Genomic DNA, 5,765 nt, shown 5'->3' on the forward strand with positions numbered 1-5,765 from the left:
AATGAAACCGGCTCGTTGGTCTAGTGGTATGATTCTCGCTTCGGGTGCGAGAGGTCCCGGGTTCGACTCCCGGACGAGCCCAAGTTTTGCGCTTTTCTTTTAGCATTAACTTATTAGGGAAAAAAGTACATATAAATATAATTTCAACCGATTGACGGTAGGAATTAGGATGCAATTATTTTCTCTTTGGTATGAGAACGCCAATAGGTGGCGCTATTGGTGGTATTTGCACGTCCAAATGGGCTGGGTCGTGAAGGTTTATTGTGGGAAAGTGAGGAGAGGCCCTAGTTTTGCGACAGGAGCTCCAGGTCAGGTTTCTAATCCTATGCGGCATTCTGATGGGAATCAGCTTTTTCGTGACTAACCTGCAGGCAACCAGGGAACCTGTTTCTCATGTGGGGACTTCCGACATTTCCGGAAGGATTGTCCAATCGTCAACAAGTCAACTGAGCAGTCCAGGACAGGGACATAGGGACATAGAGACTAAAGAGGCTTAAGTCATCAAAGTTAAAACATATAAACAGTTATACATGTCAATCTTATTTACAAAACATAAATATTGTTATATCCCGTGTATTTTCCTGAAAACCTATCTTTATCATTCTCTGCTCTTACTCTACCAGGATGTATTTTCTATATATTCGTTTCCTTTTTGACAATGGATAAAACAACAAACTATCTTGGTGCTGTAACGGCAGGGAATGACTCACTACTTTATAAATGTTTATGTATCGTTAGTGTCTCTCTGAATCTATTCTCTCTGAATTTGCACTACATTTTTATTTTATTATATATATTATCCATATGCGGTGATATTCACCCGAAGCACGGTCCACCCAACTCCCACATCCATCTAGATTTTATTTCTATTTGTCATATCAATATTTGTTCGTTAAGGAACAAAACTCATATTCTTGATGCTGAATTCTCCGAATACGATATACTGTGCGTCTCTGAAACTCATCTTGATAATTCAATTCCTGATAGTGCTGTATCTTTGGAAAACTTTAGTAATATTTTTAGAAAGGATAGAGATAATTATGGTGGCGGAGTTCTGATTTATACTAAACATAATATTAATATTAAACGTAGACCTGACCTTGAGACAGATAATCTTGAATTAATATGGACTGAAGTAACTACCCATAATAAACCTATTCTTCGGCTGTATATATAGACCCTCTAACTCTCTCGTTGGCTACTGGGACAGGGTAGATATTAACCTAAATAATATTATTGATCTGCAAAGGGAAGTAGTCATGGTAGGTGATATAAATCAAGACATGTTACATCTAAATCCAAACTCACATCTACATAGAATTTTGTTGAAATACGGGCTAGAAAACACTGTTACTGAACCTACCAGGATTACTTTCCAGACCTCAACATCACTTGACACTATACTAACAAACAACGTTAACTTTATTAAAAATACAATAGTACATCCTCCCTCTTGTAGAGCGCTGATATGAAATTTAAAACTTTAAAGAAGCATGCATATAAAAAGACTTTATTATACTTCAATAACACTGACTTTGACGGGGCAAATGAGTATCTTAAGTCCATTGACTGGAATCTTTTATTACAAGGTGATATTGAACATATGAACTCTCTTTTAACCGATAAAATCCTAACTGCTATCGACCTATTCGTGCCCCATAAAACAGTAACTATAAGACTTAATGATAAAATTTGGATGACTAATGGTATCAGACTCAAAATTAGACAAAGAAATCGCCAGCATTCCAAAGCTAAGCTACATAATACTCCATCTTCTTGGGCAAAATTTAGATCTATTCGGAATGAAGTTATATCCTTAGTCCGGGAAGCTAAAGAAAAATATTTATCTAAACTTCAATCTTCTTTAATTGATAAAACCATACCCCCCGGAAAATGGTGGCGTATTGCAAAATCGGTTATGAATCTCAAAAACAAAAACGAAAATGACTCTCCATTGATTATCAACGGCGAACTGAAAATCCACCCCATAGATAAGGCGGAATCTTTTAACGATTATTTCACTTCGATTTCCGTAACTGAAAAGAATGCTGACGATTTACCTCCTGATTGCCCCCGACCCCGACATAGCTTCTCAACAATAGACATAACCGAACAGGACATTCTTGATCAGCTCGATCTACTCAATACTAATAAACCTTCAGGCCCTGATAGTATCCCTCCAAAATTCATAAAAGGGGTTTCCCAATCTCTTGTGAAACCACTCTATCTCTTATTCAACAAATCTATTTCTACCGGAAAGCTACCAAATAGATGGAAAAATGCTCATGTTACCCCAATTTATAAGGGCAAGGGAGATAAAAGTGATCCATCCAACTATAGACCAATATCTGTTACCCCTATATTTAGCAAGCTATTTGAAAAAAATGTTTTTAAGTATATGTTCAATTACCTCTCAAGATATAACATTATTTCTAAGAATCAGTCAGGCTTTTTACCTAAGGATTCCACAGTGTATCAGCTATTAATTATATACGATGAAATTGTAAAACATTTAGACAAAGGCAAAGAGGCCAGAATGATTTTCTGTGATATTAGCAAAGCCTTTGACAGAGTTTGGCATGACGGTCTAATTTATAAACTAAAAAAATATGGTATATGTAATAATATGTTAGAATGGTTTACATCATACCTTCATGATAGGCAACAGAGAGTGGTCATAGATGGGTATAAGTCTAACTGGAAAACATTACAGGCAGGGGTACCCCAAGGTTCAGTCCTTGGTCCTTTTTTGTTTTTACTATATATTAATGATATTGGTGATGAATTGGCCTCAAACTTCAAACTATTTGCTGATGATACCTCCTTATATGGTCTCATTGAGGGAGACAGGCAAGAATGTGCTAATATATTAAATGATGATCTGAGGAAAATTTCAATCTGGGCTAGAACATGGGGAATTATCTTTAATCCAGATAAAACTGTAGCCCTGCTCTTCTCGAGGCGGGTTGACTCTGAGACACTGCATCCTAACCTATATTTTGATGAATCATCAATTATTAATGTTTCTAATCATAAACACCTAGGTTTGTTTTTCAACAGCAAGGCTAATTGGTCTAACCACATAAACTATATATACGAAAAAGCTTATAAAAGAATTAATATACTTAGAATGTTGAAATACAAAATTGATAGAAAATCACTCGAAACTATATATATCACATTTATACGTCCAATTCTGGAATATGCAAATATTATATGGGCAAACTGCACGCAGAATGAATGCAGTGTCTTGGAGTCTATCCAACTAGAAGCAGCACGTATTATCTTAGGGTTAAGACGTGGAACAAGTCATGCTATCTTATATAGAGAATCTGGTTTTATAACACTTAATAGAAGAAGACATTTGCATCAAAATATTACTTTTTATAAAATATATAATAGGAAATGTCCCTCTCATGTCTATGATATAATTCAACCGTACATTAATGATAATACTGACAATTATCATCTTCGCCACAATAGAATTTTTGATGTTCCTATACCAAGAACTCAGTTATATAATGCCAGTTTTTTTCCCGAAACTGATGTCTGAATGGAATAATCCAACTTGCCTGTATCCCACAATGACATCCATTGGATCTATAAAAAGAGATTTTTTACACTCAGATGAAATGGATTCTCAACCCCAATGTACTGATATTTTTAAATACAATGATGATCGAAAATTTAATATTACCTTATGTCAACTTAGAAACTGTGCCAGTAACCTGAATTCAGATCTATTTGAATCTCACCTAATTGATACCCCTGCCTGCTTATGTAGTTCTCCTGTTGAGGATTGTGATCACTTCTTCTTCCATTGTACTCTGTATACTAATCAAAGGCAAATTCTCCTGAACTCCATTTCTGATCTTAATGACATTATTCCATTAAAAACCCAGACTTTTCTTTATGGATGTCGAAGACTCGATATCAATATGAATATAAGTATCTTGGAGATGGTTCAGAGATTCGTTACAGATACAAGACGCTTTAACTAGATTACACTTACTTGTTTATCTTTTTTCACATGACTTTGCTGTATGGAATGATACCAGTACACAATTGTACTATGTGCTGTCCACCAGCATAGTTTCAATTGCCTTTTTTTTGTAAAATCTAGTTTTTGTACAACCATTACCAATTTTTTTTAATAATGACATGCAAATATCAATATTCATGTACATAATGTACATGTTTTATCAATACTTCAGTTCAATATGATGTGTGTAAACTGTTTATAACTGTAAGGAGAGGGCGCTCATAGGCTTTGCCTGTTGCCCAATTCCTTTGTATCTAAGATCTGAACAATAAATATTCTGAAATAAAAAAAAGTCATCAAAGATAAGTATACGAATATAACAGAGTTCTCAAGTAATGACAGTACAGGAGCCTGTAATAGAGAAGAATTCACTAACGACTTTTTTCGAATATGAACAAGGACAGGTTGACATTTTAGTAAAAAGGTAGATTGAAAAATAATATTGAATTTTGGAAGAATAGTGGATGTTCTGAATTTGTGTTAGATGTGATTGATAACGGTTACAAAATTCCATTATATTCAGAACCAAACAAAATAGAATTTAAAAAATAAAATAAAATAACGTGTCGGCATTGGAAAATGCCGAGTTTGTGGAGAAGGCTATTTTCGTTTTAGAAAAGCGTAAATTGATAGAGAGGTGTGAAGAATCTCCATATATATGACGAATCCATTGACCGTATCAGTTCAGAGTAGTGGTAAGAAACGTCTGATTTTGGATTTAAGGGAGGTCAATAAACATTTATGGAAACAATCCGTGAAATATGACGATTTACGTACAGCGTTATTGTATATAAGGAAACAGGGATGGTTAATACAATTTGATATACATTCGGCGTATCATCACATAGATATATATCCACCTCATACCAGATTTCTGTTTTTTTTTGGTGGAATTTTGATTCCAAGAAAATATACTTGTTAGTTTTTAGTGTTACCCTTTGGTCTGTCTACGGCTCCGTATATTTTTACTAAAGTCCCCAGATCGCTTATTAAAAAGTGGAGAGGTGAGGGTTTAAAAATTGATATATTTGGATGACTGGTTGTATCATAATACTGACAAATTGAAGTTAGTATAACAGAGTGTAAATGTTAAAAGTGACATTATAGAGTCAGGTTTTGTTCCCAAAGCAGACAAATCTATGTGGGATCCTGTACTATTCGTGACTTTTTTCGGTGTAGATATTGATACATTATTAGGAGTTTTGCGCTGGGAAATACAGTTTTTGTATTCGTGTTGTTTATCCTATTGGATAATGTAGAAGAGAAATATAATTTCAACCGGTTGACGGTAGGAATTAGGATGTAATTATTTTCTCTTTGGTATGAGAACGCCAATAGGTGGCGCTATTGGTGGTATTTGCAGGTGCAAATGGGCTGAGTTGTACCTATACGTGTCATTCAGGCGACACAGGAAACAAGAAGCACACGTGTATTTTTTAATCTTTAAATGGGGTTATTATATTGAGAATAATAGGTTTGCGTGTGAGATGAACATTATTATGTATTTGTGTTTATTAATTATGATGATTGTAAATAAACATCGGTCAGTGTCGCTTGGAAATACAGTTTTTGTATTCGTGTTGTTAATCCTATTGGATAATTTAGAAGAGAACTTTGATTATCGTCCACAATCCGATATACATTTCGTGTGATTGCATCATCCGGCAACATTCTCACGATTAACTTTGAAAATGTTATATTTCTAACAATGAAACCGGCTCGT

The 5,765-nt window shown here is 34.7% G+C and overlaps 1 non-coding gene across 1 annotated transcript; it reads left to right on the plus strand.

Moving 5' to 3' along the window:
• Positions 1–9: 9 nt before the first annotated feature.
• Positions 10–81, plus strand: Trnap-cgg. The gene has a single exon. It is a non-coding gene; the product is annotated as a tRNA-Pro (tRNA).
• The last annotated feature ends 5,684 nt before the right edge of the window (positions 82–5,765 follow it).

This window comes from Mizuhopecten yessoensis, unplaced genomic scaffold (assembly GCF_002113885.1).
Source record: "Mizuhopecten yessoensis strain PY_sf001 unplaced genomic scaffold, ASM211388v2 scaffold716161, whole genome shotgun sequence".
NCBI lineage: Eukaryota > Metazoa > Mollusca > Bivalvia > Pectinida > Pectinidae > Mizuhopecten > Mizuhopecten yessoensis.